The 16,448-nt window shown below is 37.7% G+C and overlaps 2 long non-coding RNA genes across 5 annotated transcripts in view; one reads left to right on the top strand and one right to left on the bottom strand.

The window, feature by feature from the left end:
• Positions 1-2,105: 2,105 nt before the first annotated feature.
• LOC103461798 (uncharacterized) lies at positions 2,106-3,653 on the bottom strand. The gene is made up of 3 exons (XR_533196.1): positions 3,411-3,653; positions 3,025-3,077; positions 2,106-2,466 (listed from the first exon to the last, which is right to left on the bottom strand). It is a non-coding gene; the product is annotated as an uncharacterized LOC103461798 (long non-coding RNA).
• A 7,314-nt stretch (positions 3,654-10,967) lies between these two features.
• Positions 10,968-16,448, top strand: part of LOC103461796 (uncharacterized) — a 14,391-nt gene continuing 8,910 nt past the window's right edge. For all 4 annotated transcript variants that reach the window (XR_533190.1, XR_533191.2, XR_533192.2 and 1 more), the window contains exon 1: positions 10,968-10,981. This is a non-coding gene — a long non-coding RNA (uncharacterized LOC103461796). The remainder of the gene's footprint in view (positions 10,982-16,448) is intronic.

Here is a 16,448-nt window from a genome sequence, read left to right as displayed (position 1 = left end):
TTATCAGCACACATCCAGGTGGGTTTTGTCCCGTTGAGACAGAACCAGGAGCTGTTCCAGGATGATTAAGTGTAACCAGATCCTAGTTCTGGTCTGTAAGGCAGACACCCTGTCTACTTTTAAAACTAGACTGAAAATGTTTATCCTGACCCATTTCTGTATTATGCTGCCACTTTTTCTTACTTTCTTCTTCTGCTACTCTCCAATTTGAAGCTACGCCTGGTGTGGCGTTCTGTTTGTGCCGAGTTTCCCATCTAATGCATCTACAAGACAGTCGTACGTTTCCATTAACAATAAATCTGCGCAAATTGAAATTACGTAAATAAATTTGCTTAATGGGATCACAGTACTTTCTAAATAAAACATTTCTACGCTAGAATGAGGTGGACATAGATGTATTTCACAAAACTGCAATGGAAACACTTTTTTCACATCAATTGAGTCACATGATCAAATGCTTGCTGTTGCTACTGGTGGAAACAACAAAGAAGACAACAGGAAGTGGTAGTTGATGCTTTTCTGGACGATGAGCAGCTGGCTCCACCATAACTCTCACAGTTGTGTTCAATCCATAGCTGTTCTGTAAAATGGCTTTTTAGTATTTTCCTAAAATGCCATATACGTAGCTTCTCCCAAGTTTAAGCAACTTGTTGCTCCAACACCTGAACAAAATGCCAACGTCTCGTCTGATGTCTGAATTTTGAATGTATCTCATGTAACTGTTTACATTCGTCGCTCCCATTATTTTTAATGACTTATTACGCAAACAAGCTGGATGTTACTACTGGCGGAAATGACAAAGAAGACGACAGGAAGTAGTTATCTATGTTTCTGGGGGRTGTGGGGGGGTTGTCATTTGATTTTTTTTTTATTTATGGAAACACCACAATTTCAATTATTTTTTTACTTTAGCAAAACATAGACAAAGATTTGCACACATTTGCATCGGAAACACAGCTACTGTTTCTGTTTGCTGGCATTCACTCAGTTTTTCAGACGCTCRGGTARCTGCTTGATAATCTCATTCCTGAGACACTGGATCCTTGAAAATCAATATTATGAATACTCATATAAACTGGTCTGCAAGTAAAACAAAATAAATTTAAGTTGAACCATCCCTCCACTTSAAAAATACCAAATCTTACCAARTATTTTTGTTKTTCCTAATACAAACYTGAAATAAGACAAAACTGACTTGTAAATAACGTTTTAGCAATAAAAAGTAGCTTTTTTATAGTTAATATTTATTTTATATCGATGGAAAAGTACTAGTTCCATTGGCAGATCATTTCACTTAGAACATGGGAAAAATCTCTTGTTACAAGTGAAATAATCTGCCAGCGCAACTAGTAATTTCTCATCAATATTGAGAAATGATTGACTTAAAACAAGCTCCTATATCTTGCTGAAAGTTACTTGTTAGTTTTGTCTTATTTCAACTGTAAGAAGATATTTGCTTTAGAAATACTTGGTAAATTGTATCTGTAGTGAGCACATTGCAATCAACGTAAGCATGAGATCATGTTACTGTCAACACGTGTGCAGGAAATTGTGAAAATAGATGTTATCCATAATAACGAAACGTGAGTATTGCTTTATCTCAGGTTTGCATGCTGAAGTTCCTGGTTCCTTGTTCCGTTTGTGTTTCAGTCAAACTATTTAAGCCGGATCTTGTTATTATCCCGCAGCAAGATGATAACAAAAACTCAACAGTTGGGACTTTATCTGACATTTCGACATGAAACGACATAGAAACAAACGTCACAACAGCAGTGCGCCTTGATACAATTCATTCTGCCGTTCGACGATCATCCGTAAGACGCAGGCTCAGATTTTCATACAACAGCATGTCTAACCTGCTCCCAGATGCAGCAGTCGTGCCTCATAAATATTCAGGATATGGCGTTTCTTATCTGATTGCTCTGGTGGAGCAGTTTATTTCTTTAAGCCTGTTACTAAGAGCTTAAAGATGCAAAGAAAGATACTGGCAATCATAAAACAAGCACTCCCCACGCAACATCACTTCAAGTGCTGATTACTTTCATTACAGGGGAGTAATTAGCCCCTGAAGGGGAAAAGGTAGCTTCAGAGATTTGATCCCATGGTGATTTTTAAAGCATTGGTTTAATCTCACAAGAGTTAGAATAAATTAAGACTTCTCACTGGGGGAAGCGCTCGTTATCAGAACAGACACTTATTGGTAAAAGCAGTTTAAATCCAAGCATCCAAAACAATGCCCGGATTAATTACACACTCTCTAAATTTATCACCCAAGCACAAAATTCCTCCGTGATGAAGTCCAGGAACGGTAAAATCCAGTTAATGTGATTTGGCACCAAAACTGCAGCAGAAGATCATTTCATTCCCGTGAGCTTGGCCAGCTGGAATCGGACCTCTTCCAGAAACTTCTCTAAGATGCTGTAGGTGGTCCATGTTGATTTGCTTCATGGCTTTTACCAGTGTACTCTGTGAAAATCATCACTTTCAGTAGGAACAAAAATCATTTTATTCGACCAGAAAGAGGAATAAAATCAAACAATATCAAACAAAAGCTATTTACTGAAAAAAACAACATATTCAGAGCAGTAATAAAGCCAAAACTGTACAAAAATATATACATTTTGCATGCAAGATGAAAATCATTCTTTTTCTGCAAATATATTTGAACTAGAACTCCTCAAGTAGCAGATTTAGCTTCACCTGTTTAAAAAACTCCTATTAAATGTTGACATCCACACTGTAGGAAAAAGTATATTTATGCCGTGTAAATACGGCATAAATRTACCGTATTTATATCAATTTCTGGCAACCACAGCTRCTGGTATTTTACCATAAATTAGAGAYGTTTGTTTKTTTTTTACAGTGCATTCATCTAAAAAATAATCCAKGCATTATTAGACATCAAAGTAGGTGCAGATGCATCATTTGAGGCAAATAATTGAGCTTACTAATGCTTAACATGCTCAAAATAATCTAGAAATGAATACAAATTTGTAGAAATTAATCACACTCAGAAAAAGTTACCTCCTATTGGCCATCAAGTTACTTAACTCCAATGATCTTCCCACTTATACTGTCTGAAATGCAAAGATATGTATTTAGCAATATATTCTTCTAGTTCTTTTACCTGCTGTATTGATCCGTGTTGATCAAATTACCACCACATTGTCTGAATTCACACCACGTGATGTATGTCACCATGTCATAAACAGCCTTAAACCGGAGCAGCAATAAAAACGTACGGAAGACGAGATGCTAACCAGTTTTTTCCATACATGCTAGGCTACATGACGGTGCAACATTGTCTCCATGGTTACCAATGGTTAGACACGGACCTTCTCCATATTGCGACATTTTACATCTTTCTAATCATACCTACTTATGAAGTATATGCACTTTAACCTTCTTACCGTGTAAAAAGTCTGCTGTAAATCCGTGATTTCTGTCATTATGACTGACAGCTGTTTATCCATCGCCGCTGTGTCTTTAATCATTAAAAGTTAGAAGATAAATTGACAAGTCATTGGTTTGCGTCCCTGTCTGTTTCCGACCTCGCAGCGTCCAGTGACCTGTTTTAAAGTKAAATCAACTAAATAGAAGCGATTTTACATGTGTCTGTTTTTAGASGAGCTTTAAAGGAGCGCGTTCGTTGTTTCGACGCGCGTCATGGCGGAGTGGGCGGAGTTCTAGAGAGCATGACGTCACATGCAAAGGGTCTACATATGTATTTACACTTATAGTTTTTGAGTMATTTTACTGTGTATTCTGGTAGCCAAGAAACATTTCCTTGATTGTTATGTTTTTGTGCAAGAAATAAAAAAATTTAATAAAAAAATAAAAAAAGTCTTTACAAATTCATTCATAATTGTCTTTATTCCAAATCCGATCCTAAAATTAAAAGGTCCTGTAGAAAATGCCTGATATTTTCTGAACCTGTGACTCTTACCAGTTCATTCTGGGGCAGCCCTCAGTGTTCCCAGCCCAGAGGGGATGTGTAGTCTATCCACCGGGTTCTGGGTTTGCCCCAGGGTCTTCYCTCAGCATGAAATACCAAGAAAACCTTCAAAGGGAGGCGTCCAAATCAGATGCCCACGCCACGTCAGCTGTGGCTTCGCTCTGCRTTCTGCCTGCATGACACAGATCCTCACCTTATCTCTGATGTGGTATTTAGACCAAACGCAGCGGGAAGCGGTGAGCTCCGTTTCTCAGYTGCATTTCATGTGTTTAGAGGAGAGAAGAGGCAGTAGCATCATTTCCATTACAAATGTACACAAAACGTTGCCTAAAAAAATACATTTTGTAATTCAGGGGTTTCCATTAAATAAGAAATTAAAAYCATAAATAAGTTTGTTCAGGTTATAAGACACTTAAAAACATGCCATGCATTCATCCTCCAGCGACTTCCTGTTTTCTTCTTTGTCGTTTTTGACAGAAGTAACAGTAACAGTTGTTGGTCACATGACTTGTATGATGTGAAAAAAGTGTTTACATTAATCAACATTTTGATCCTTAACAACAGCACTTGACAAAATGTTAAACTTCAAATGTTGACTGTGTGACGTGTTTATAATGTAAAGCACTTCGAAAATAAATAAATTTAAACTTCATTGATTGATTGCAGTTTTGCAAAGTACACTAATTTTGATACAGCCAAAAAACCTAGTGCAAAAATGGTATATTAAAAAAAAAAAGATGTAACACTATCAGGGATGATTAAGTGTTTTGTCAATAGAAGGCCTTCTGCAAATGTCATAAGGGAGAAAAACCAATTTTAACTCRCCTTTTATTTCTCCAAGATTCAGGTCATGAAAGATAAACACTSCAAGCTTRGGACAAATTATACATTAAAGCTCATCTTTATGAGCGCTGACAGAATAAATGCTCACTGCACATGTAAGAGGAAACATAAATAAGTTGGCTTGAAGCAAATGTCAGGTTTGTGTACCCTCAACAGAGAGTCAAGTTTCACTTTTAATAAACAAAGACTGTAAAACGATGCAAGAAGCGAGCAGATGCAGGGGCWTGTCGTGTTAAAGCAGAACTACAAAAGTATGTGAAGCTTGAATCTGTTGGTTTATTTATACCTAAAGATCCATGGTGCTGAGACACAGAAAAAAAATGAGACAATCTTTACCAGCCTTTTGCTTGTGCTTTTCAGACATTTTGATAAAATATGTCTCAGATTAACTGTCTCTGGAAAACAAGGTGYATTTTCACAGAATAAGATGCAGCAAAAAACCTCAGAGGAAAACAACGAAAGAAGCAAAAGATGGAGATGAATGCTACCGATCAGCTCATCTGCTTCATGTTTAGTGGATTTTTAAGTGTTGGTTTATAATAACGACTAAATAAAGATCTATTCAGCTGTTTAAGAATGCAAAGTGAGTGTAAAACTCAGCTTTAGGGAAGAACAGAGCAGCAGGTGATTCCAGCAATCAAACCTCTGAAACAGACATAAAACGCTGAAGTGTTTATGCAAAACAATGTTTTTCTGCAAATGAGGCCCAGCAACCTGTTTATATTCTCAAGACGCTCGTTTCACACCATCACAGCAGAGAGGTGCTCATCATTTCTGTTTTTCAGATTCAAACAGTTTCTAAACKTCCCGTTGACCACAGCTCAAACGAAAAGCCTCACTTTGCTTTTTCTGCTCCACTGCAACACAAAATAAAGCTTGATTAGGTTTTTTTTTCTTTCTAATCTTRCGCCTCATTGTGCTGCTTTTCCAGGCTCTGTGTCGCAGTTAAACCTTTTAATATTGTGTTTAATATTTGCTGATTTCATGGACAGGCCACTTTAAGAGATGCGTAAAAGTAAATCAATAAGTTAATCACAAAATGCTGCGTTATGATTCAGACTTTAGATTTGGGGTTATCTGTATCTTGCTAAATATTTAACAACCATACATATTGGTTCAGCTTATATTTATATTGCATCTAAGCTCTTTATATTTAGTTTATTTCATGAAATTTGGTTTGAATGGTCTCATGTCTCCACCATAATACCCCTATTGTCATTTTTTAGTGAATTACTTTGATAGTTTTCTGCTCGATTCAAGATACTTTGACAGTCTGAAACATGRTCCTAATGAAATAACTGGACGTTTGTGGCTGTAATGTGACAGAATATGAGATTTAAGTGGACAATGAATATTTATATGGAATCCYGAAGGTTGTGGAAAAATAAAAAAAGTCAAACTGAGCTGCTGCTATCGATACCAAATCATTACCAGTTTAGTAAAAGTGACAAACCTCATTTCAAATACACCTCTTCCTGTGATTAACTGTAACAGGAAGTCGTGTTAATGCCAATCTGACCAATTTAAGTTCAGCGCTCCCGTGGTAAAAATGGCTAATTTTTATCAGCACCGGCTCATGGAGGAAATATTTTCCCGTTTAGCTGCTAAATGCTCCACTAGGTTCAGCAGCTGCTCGTTAGCTGTGTTGCTGCTCGGCGCTTTGAGGCCAGTGTGCTGTGAGTTTATTGCAGCTGTTCTTAAAGCCCTGCATCACACAAATTAGCCCTGCAGGAAGAACCTGATTTGGCAACAACAGCCCAGTGTAAACATGATGCTCATTTCTTTAATATTTCACTAAACACAATAATCAGGRCACAGAAAGTAGGTAAAAGTTTTATCTTTAATCTACAGTAAAATTATCAGTTGAAATTAGGAAATAGATTATGTAGTAAAGATTTTAGAGAGGRTTTCCATCACCAGCTGCATGTGCTGCTGCAGTAGTTTTGAAAAAACTGTAGACGTTTCTGGCAAAAATCTTTTTGGCAAAAGACAAAAGTTTAAAATGTCACAAAGGTTTTCAAATTGTGACCCTACAGCAAAAATGTTCAGGATGTGAAACATTATWATGTTTCTTATGTGCAAGAGAGATTCAGGAACTTCCATGTTTCCTAACCTTTTTCTTCTGTAAATTATCATAACGCAACATAACCGGTTCCAATTAGACACATTATCAACCTAATCACATATCCTGTATTCGTATTCAATAAAAGCTTCTGGCATTTAAAAMGCCTGCTCTCATTTTTAAGCTTTTGAAAAGTTCTGTTGAATTATGATGATACAAATTATTGGTTTCGTCTTCCTAACCATAAATATCTCAGCTTAATTAGAAAAAATTCAAATTTACTGACACATTTAATACCATTTCTCTTACAAGTTTTAAGTAGTTTGTTTTTTGAAATAGGAGAAAAAAACTGGTATGAATAAATAGTTAAAAAATGACTTTAGCATTAGGTTTACGGAACATTTCGGTTTTAACAATTAAAGCTTTTGCTATTTTCAGCTTTTTGGCAACACTGCTGGCTTAAAAAAAACATGCAGCCACATGCAGGCTCGCTGCTGAGGCAGTTAATCGGTGTAATTAATTAGCTTGACATCAACATGCTATWTTACAAAGAGCAGAATGTCAGAAAAGGGATAATTTTCTGCACAACAAGTACCTTCAATTTAGAACTACAGCTAAATKTATCTGCTGTTTGTTGGCTGGTTTTCTTGCCACAGTGTGTGTGGCTCAAACAAAACAAAATTACAATGTTTTAGCTTCGTCTACTGATACTGGAGGTATTAKAGGCATTAACTTAAAGTGGAACTTAAGAACAAGTCCTGTGAGGACAAGAAAAAGCAAAATCCAACAAGCAACAACATTATATCTTGTCAAATGCAATCATCAAAATAATCAAAAATAATCTGGTTCTGGGGATTCAGAGCCGACCAGAACCAGAACCAACAACAACAGATCTTTCCATTCAGTGACTTATAAACTAATAAAAACAGCAACAGCTTTCTGGATTTTTGTGAGGACACTTTCAATGCAACTAAAAATAAACAYTTGATGAGTTTCTCTAGATGTCGTTGCAACATTGACCCTTTAATCCTAAAAAATATTCTTCAAGTGATAGAAGGCCGACTTTGTAACCGTCATTATGTGTCTCTGAAGGTTCAGGTCTGGATTGTTCCTCTTTAGGTCTGAAGATAATCATTTAAATGTAGTTTCTGTTCAGCTGGAGAAAGCTGTGGCTCATCCACACAGTCAAAACGTTTCTCAGTTCAGAAACCAAACTGAAGACGTCAAYGCGGTCGGCCATCGTTAAAATTTAATTGCTGAAACAGCTTTTTAAATCAATTTACTGATAAATGGCGGTTGGATATTGGCCTGTAATTCTGAAATGCTTGTCTAAGATTGGTCTTTTATATTAGTGGTTTGACAAGAGGGTTGAGGTTAGGTTAATCCTAACTCTAATAACCGTTCAATTCACCACTAAACTGCAAATTACTCCAACGCAGCGCTCTGGTCCAGTATAGCAGGATTCAGTGTAATAAATTAGGATAAATAAAGGGAAATGTAGTTTATAGCTGAGGAAACACCCAAATCAATAAAACTTGGTATATTTTGGAAGGCCTTGGATTTTATTTCCAGTATAAAGCGTCTCAATAAACTACCAACAACCTCTGCTGAGCAGGAAGTTACAATCGGTTGCACTGTTAGCAGATGAACACCAAAAAGCTKTGGTGCTCTAATAAATATCTGCCCACTTTTTATTGGGAATGTGTCAAAGGCTTTGTGAAAATAAACAGATTTCTATTCATTCAGAAAAATCTGTGTTTCTGCTTTAAACCCGATTTTCCTCCCTGGGTTTGGAAGCCATTTTTATTTGGATTTGAGTCGATCCAAACCTGAGGCGAGGCTGAACAGTCAGACCAAGGCAAATGCACTTAGTTTATCAGTAATAATGTTTTCTCCTTTTTGTGTTTTCATCCGAACAGAGCATCTGCTCATGTCCACAAATTATATTAAATCCACAAATGCTGCTATTAAATGAAATCATTTATAGTCAGATTATTCCTTCTGGATCTCTTGCCTGTGGGTGAGTATTTGTTAGTGTTGAAGGTTATTTTTTTCTCTCTCTCTCTCTTTTTTTTGCAGGGAAACTGAGATTCTTTGTTTCCAATCAACACACCTTATCTTTACCCGTGCAATTTTGAAAAGCGACAGCCTATATTTTCTATGCGGCCGAGAGAATCTTGGTTTAAATCGGAGCCAAAGCACAGATTCAGCGTTGAACTAAATTCTGCTTCTCAGTGGGAAGTTGCAGTTTTTCTCCACATTAAACTCTCCAAGCTGCCGGTAAATTTGTCCCAGCGGAAACCAGGCCGCTGCGGACCGCAAGACGCAGGATGAAAATGAACTTTCTCCGTCAATCAGTTTCTCTCCAGAAAGACAGCAGTCTGCAGTGTATGATTTCTGGAAGGGCAGGGAAATAAATAAATAAAAAAGCACAGATCATGAGTGTTTGTATTCATGAATGTGGCAGCGTGGGCGAGTGAGTCTCCAGAAAGTGACAAAGATAACAGGGCGAGGAAACTGATAGACAATTGCTGGGTGACTTGGCTCCTATTTCCTGCCTGTCCCCGGTGATTACCTCGGCCTGCTCTGTTTTTCTCTCTATTCCTGTGCACATTGTCAAACAGCATCATCTTGCAAAGCCTCCCTGAGCCCAGATGAGAGATGGAAAGATTTATGTAAACAACATCTAACACCTCGACATGCTGGAGAGGGACAGAGGAAAGCGGGGCGAGGTAAAAGGAAAAGGCAGGCTGAAGCACATAATTCAGACGTGGAGGTGTGACAGAAACAAACCTGCAGAATATTGCACATTCAATTGATTTCTTTTCACTTTTTCTCTCCTGCGTCTGTCGGTGCAGAAAGTGCTTATTGTCACTGCGTGGAGATCAGGAGCTTTGGATGCACGGTAAAGACAGACCACCTAGTGAAGCAGACAGCGTCCTGGACTTTATGAGCGGTTCGAGTGCTGTGTGAACGATCTGGGCGAGCTGGGCCGGCGGCCAGCGCCGATGACACGGCAGACGCTGCGCACGGCATAAAACGTGTCTGCTGCAAAACTGTTTTCTTTATCTGCCAGAAAGTAAAAACTTGATTGGGAACAGAGGTGCCTATTACAGTCAGAAGTAATAATAGGGTCGGGTGACGGCGTACATGACAGAAGACTGGGAAAGAAAAAAAAAAAAGGCCTTCTGGCAAGCATTGTAGCCGAGCAGGGCGTGTGCAACGGCGGGAGTCGCTTGCGCTGTTTGGGTGCTTATTTACTGCAGGAAATGGTAGCAAGGTATGCAAAAAATGAAGAAGAAGAAGAGCCAGAAGCTTTACAGACAGACAGACAGAATCACTGTGATGATTGTTCTGTCTTTTGTCACACACACAGCAAGCCAAGAAACTGTGAAACTGACGTCTCACAAGGGAGGTTTTGAAAAGAATAATGCTGTTTTTGACGGATCTGAACTGGTTATCATCGAAGCTTTTAGAGAAAAAAAATGGCTGCTGATGCCGTCCGAGGTGAAAAACAAATATGCATGTAGAAATAGTCAATTTAGTGAAGCTCATTTTCTTTTGTATGGTTCAAAACTCAACCACAGACATGTGGCCCGACTCCAGTGGTTCTCCATGTTTGCGGGCCACACCCCACTTCAGCGGCAACAAAACATCCAGACCACACCGCGTCAAGAAAGCGGATCAAGAAACGGGTCGTGTATAATTTCTGATTGGAATTTATTCACCAAACACTTTCCCCTCCATTTAAGACAAAAATGTCTCGCGTCTAAAGCTGGCGGACCGCTAAAGAGCGGACCCGGCTCTGCCGCTTTGACGCTCCCAGGCGCCGCTCTTCATACCATAATCCCTAATCCTAACCCTAATCATAAACTACGCTTACAAGTCATAGAATATAAACTGCTTGTTTTCCTGTTTACTGTGTGTCTCAGAAGCCACCTACAACTGTTTAGGGCTGTCACCATGGAAACAAGATTGGTCGGTTCAACCCTTTGCACGTGACGTCACGCTCCTTTAAAAACAGACACCTGTAACCTCACATCTCTTCTATTTAGTTGATTTCACTTTAAAAATTATCACAGGACGCTCGTTTTGTTTTTTTTTTTGTTTTTTTTTACAAGGTAAGACAATTAACGTTCATATACTTTATATGTAAGCATAATTAAAGATATCAAATATCGCATTATGGAGAAGGTACGCTGCGTCTAACTATTGGTAACCATGGAGACAAGCCGCACGGTCATGTAGCCTAGCATGTATGGAACAAAAACTGGTTAGCATCTCGTCTTCTGTACGTTTCCGAGGCTGCTGCGGTGTAACAGGAAACGTCGTTTATGACACAGTGATACAAGTCATGTGGTGTGAATTCAGGCAAAGTTGGTATTTGATCAACACGTCAGGAGGGAGGAGGAAAGGGTCGGTGTTTGAACGCTAGCTGCTCCAAACTGCGTTCACAGACACATTAGCTCGACTCGAACAAGTAGAGGCCATGAAAAAACTGGCAAAAAACAACTTTGGAAAACTATTTCAGTCGCTCTGTCCAAATATTTCCCGTCCCTCACTTCCGGTGTCCTTCATGGCGCCTCCAGTAAATCCACATCATTCCGACTCTCAGGATTCTTTATGAGCTCCAGAATACAGAAGTTGCCATCCTTCCAGTTTGAGCAACGTTTTTCACCAGTGATTGTTTCAGGCCCATCCTTAGTCTGTAGCTTTATTTCAAACCCAAAAGGTGGAATAAAAATGGTTTTGACAGCAGCGTAGCACTGCAGACTTCCTGTTCATCCTCCTGCAACATCCAGGCAGCTTGATTTCTACTCTGGTTTTCACATCACTAAATAATTTATAGACTTCCAGGTGGACTTTGCATTTACGTCTGTGGTTCCAACATGACAGTGAATGTTTCTGCACTGCAGAAACCAGACATCCAACTCAGAGGCGTCTTCATTTGTTTGGACAGCATTTCATAAATGACCTAATGAGAAATGCTGCAATATTAAAACACAAGAGTAGTTCCTGTCAAATACAAGCTGTCTCTCAATGGGTTAGTATGTTACCGCCTGGTGATATAAATATTGGAGATGAAGCTTGACATATTTATGTCTAAGGCTCTTATTATGAAGTAGGACAGGAAATAGTACTTGAGTTGGGTTAATAAAGCTGGTTGGGCAACACGCCAGCATTTTAAATCATTTTGGTTGCAGGATTTTGAGGTCCCAGTAGAAAATAGAGTTACTGTACAGATGAGAAATGATTTATTTTAAAGCAGTGTAAGGAAATATTTCAGCTGCCTGGTGCATAGTTTAATTTAAAGGACTATTTCACTGTTTTTAGAAAGCTGGAGTACATTTTATACACTCTAATTAAATATTCAATTGATTGAGATGTTTAATTGCACACAGAACAGATTGTTAAAGGTTAAACTGAGTTTAATTTAACAAAAGACCATTTTTAATGCTTCTTTGGCAGAAGAACCGACCTGCATGTAGGCCGACACAAGCGTGAAAAGATAAGAATATTTAAAACATAAGTTTGTAATTTGAAAATCCTCTTCTTCATTTAATGATTTTCAAAACAAAAACAGAGCAGAACAGCAACAGAAGCTGAATATGTTGTTCCAACCCTATAATCTGTCATTTTTTAAGAGTTCTTCAGGTTTATATCAACAAATAAAGCTGAATAAATAAAGCAATCACATCGCTGAAGGCCTCACCTTTGAGATGTTTTATGAAATGTATAAATGAATATAAATACTTAAAAAGCCTGTTTTTTAGAATGAGAAATACACTTTAAAACACAAAATCCAGGTTTAGAATAAATCTGGTTTATTTATGTCACATCAATATGCAGCAAATGTCTCCAATCAGATTTATATACAAAAAGATATACCTATAATAAGATCAGGCTAATTATATGGACAAAGTTAATTTAAATACATCTATTACAGTTTGATCCGAGTGATAATATGACACAGTTATGATCATTTTCCCAGATTAAATAACTAAAGAAACAGTCAAATAAAAGTGATGTAATTCCTTTCTGCAGGAGCATTTAGCATCAAGCTTACTGTTCATTTATTTGATAGAAATAATAAATCTAAATGTTCTAGATTTATATCGGCAGCATAACCCTGATGAAATCTGAGTTTTCCTGCCGTGTGCTGAAACATTTAGCACTGCGTTGGCTCAGCGCCTCTCAGACGGAATAAGGACAGAACATCCACAACACGGTAATTAGTCGCCGTGCAGCTGTGTGTGGTCTGTTTACATGAGCCCGTAATGTATTGTTGAAACGTACCTGAGCGATGAGAGTTTCTCATGTACAGCGCGACACGCCGCTGTGAAACGTTGGGCTTTGATCCTTTAATGCGGCCCGGTTTTAGCGGTAAGCTCCTCGTTTATCCGCTGTGAGAAAAACTCTGAGGCGCCTCCGACCTTTGACCCGCTCAGGTTGGCTCAGGAAACCCTCCGGTGTGCAGGCATGAGCGCAGCGCAACACAGCGAGCTATCAAACAAAGAGTGAGACCAAAACAATTACACACAGGTGTCATAAATAATGTCAGTGACAGCCCAGATGCTCAGCCATCCCTGCTCCACTCAGGCCTAGTCAAAGCACATTAAAGCTGCTTTGTGTCGCGGCACAAGGCTGAGCATTGTTCTTTGTTCAGTGCCGTCAAACTGGAGGTGTAAACAGAAAGGTTGGCTTACAGCTGGGCTCAGGTGTTCAGGAACAGAAACATGCGACTCTGTCACCAGCAGACTTTATTTATTCAGAACAAAAGTAAAACTGTTTCCATCCGGAGGCGTCAAGGAAAAGCGTTAATTATGTGTCATGAAGCTTGAGATCAAAAATAAACAAATGAAATTAGATTTTTATAGCAAACATAAAACATTCCTTCAACCAGAGCTGGAAGTTACATTTAGTTGAAAAAAGTAACTTTTAGGAGTATTTTATACGTGTTTTTAAGTATCTCTGCTCTTACTTGAGTAAAATTTCTGGATTTTCTACCGACTGAATGAAAAACAAACATGTTTTAACCAAAAATCCACCAGACAGACACAGACACACACCTGCAGCTTTTATTAAAGTTTCATCTTTACTGAAAGAAACTGATTTGATTTGCCTGATTTTAATATTTTTTGAATTTGTCATTTCTGTCCTAAAAATGCAAAAATTTCCACTTAACTTTATATTTTGATGATATTAAATGTCTGATAATTTCATCAGTTACTCAGTACTAGAGTAGATTTTTTTCACTAATTTCTTGGTACTTTTTACTTTTACTTGAGTAAAAATATGTTGAAGTAGTTCTAGACTTACTTAAGTATAGTTTTAGTTACTCTGCCTTCAACCAAGACTAAAAATATCCTGACATTTCAAATAACAAGGAGCTAAAATTGCCCCAGTTAACTTTTCCCCTAGCAAACATACTTCTTGACAAAACCCCCCCAAACCTTCACAGCTGTAGTTTTTGTAGTTTCTGCTGTTTACCAAATAAACTGACTCGCATCAGGACTTTATGACGGTTACCCGAAGCCTAACTTTTATTTGCTCTGGTTTCCAGTTCGCTGCTCCAGTAAACATGCTTTGTTCTCATCTGCAAAAACAACCGTGTCCTTCAGGAACCATCTTTGAGTTTAATCAAGTCCAATAAATGGGTGTGACCAAGGCAGCTTTAGGGTAAAAAAAAAAAAAAAAGCACTAAATGTTTTAGATTTTAAATAAAACTAATCAAAAACATGGCTAATAAATAAAAGGAAAGCTCTTTGTGTTTCTAATGTTTTCCATTTAGGGAGATCTAAATACATTATGAAACGTTTTCATCTGCATCAGCTCCATTGGATGAAGTGCTGAATTCTTACATTTCAGCCACACAAATTATTCATAGGGACACAAAATAACAAAAATAATTAAAGCTTTTCCATTTAGACGCCAACAGTTTCATCTTTACATTTACATTTCATACATGAAAACCAATTTCACACTCTGTCCTCCTTTCACCTTCCTCTGCTAAAATACCTCCAGTTTTCTTACAAACCATTTTAAAAGGCTGACTGAACACAAATGAACTCCGTTTGACTCCAGTTTTCCATTCTGAACAAAGTTTTCATGTTTTCTCACATCCTTACATTCTTTACTTCAGTAGATACGTTTATGAAAAAATGCTCCAGTAAAAGTACAGGATGAAGTGTTTTAATGAAGTAAAAGTAAAAATGTTTTGAACTAATTTTCACCTTCAAGAATACAAAGTGACTGAAATACTTTAAGTTCTACTCAGGCAAAAACATTATTTTTCCTTTTTGCTGGTAACATCTGTGTTGGTATAGAAATAAAAATAAACACTGATATGGTCCAGTTGCATCCAACTGAATGGAGAATTACTGACACTATTACATGTTTTTTGTGCAACCTGTGGCTTTTTACTGTTATTAACGAGCCGTGCCTGAAAATAAAAGGAGTAGAAAGTACAGATATTTCTCTTAAAACGTAGAGAATAAAAGTAAAAAGTCACCAGAAAGACAAATACTCAAGTAAGGTGCAGATACCTGAAAAAACCACGGTAACAAAGTACACTGGTAACTTAGTGTTTTTAATAGTTTTAATACCAAATAAACCTTTAAATGAAACGCTGGCTCTAACGCAGGAGCTAACATTCGTCGTCTTCATCACTTTTTGGGGCGACAACCAAAAAGTGTAAAATCACAGGTGAGAAAAGTTGAATACTTCTCCTGGATCGGCTGTTTTTCAAACGATAGCCAGTAAGAATTTCAGCGTCCGAAGCTGAAATTTCTTTAAAATATTTTTTTATATAAACTGCAGAGAAATTCATGAATCTGTGAATCCACAAGCAGGTGAGAGTCGACTGGAGTCGGGTAGAAATGAAGAGTCAAATCTCCTCCATGCTGTAGATTTATGAACGTTTACGTGGCCACCTGACACTTCTGCCCTCAAAAAGCAGTTTGTAAGTTTTTAACTGGCTGGTTGGTTGAGAGTTTACCTGGTTTCCCTCTGAGTAATTTAAACATTTCAACAACAGAGCTAAATTCCTGACAAGCTGCATGTTTTCAAGATTTCTTTTGGTAAATTTATAGGTTGTGATTTTAGCGATGTTAGTTACGAGTTTGGAAAATGTAAGTAAGGATTTGGATTATGTATTCAAAAGATTTAATAGTTAGACACTAATCAACTCTCCCTCAACATTGTGAGGATGTTCAGATGCATGCAGGATTGTTTGTTTTTCTTTAACCTGAGGACATTTTACGCCTAAAAATCAACCAAACAGAGACAGTTTGAAGCAGAAAGAGGTTTAATAAGCTGAGCTTCAAAGCTCAGCTTATTATTAAACCCAGAACCAAACCGATGCAACCTTTTCTTTTTCCTCCATCCTACAGCTGAAAATTACTTCTTTTGTCAAAGTAAAATGAAGTCCTGGATTCTTCCATTAACTCATTTTAATCTCCAAGTTAAAAAAAAATTCTAATCCAGTTTTGGCAAACTTTTTTGAACTATTGGGGATTGAGATAGTTAAACAAAAATAGAACATGTCCAGCAATAATGTAAGGCCTCACATGTGCAGCAGTAATGTGA

This window comes from Poecilia reticulata, linkage group LG2, assembly GCF_000633615.1.
Source record: "Poecilia reticulata strain Guanapo linkage group LG2, Guppy_female_1.0+MT, whole genome shotgun sequence".
Taxonomy (NCBI): domain Eukaryota; kingdom Metazoa; phylum Chordata; class Actinopteri; order Cyprinodontiformes; family Poeciliidae; genus Poecilia; species Poecilia reticulata.
The sequence above is the reverse complement of the archived record's forward strand: the minus strand, read 5'-3'. Positions and strand labels throughout refer to the sequence as shown.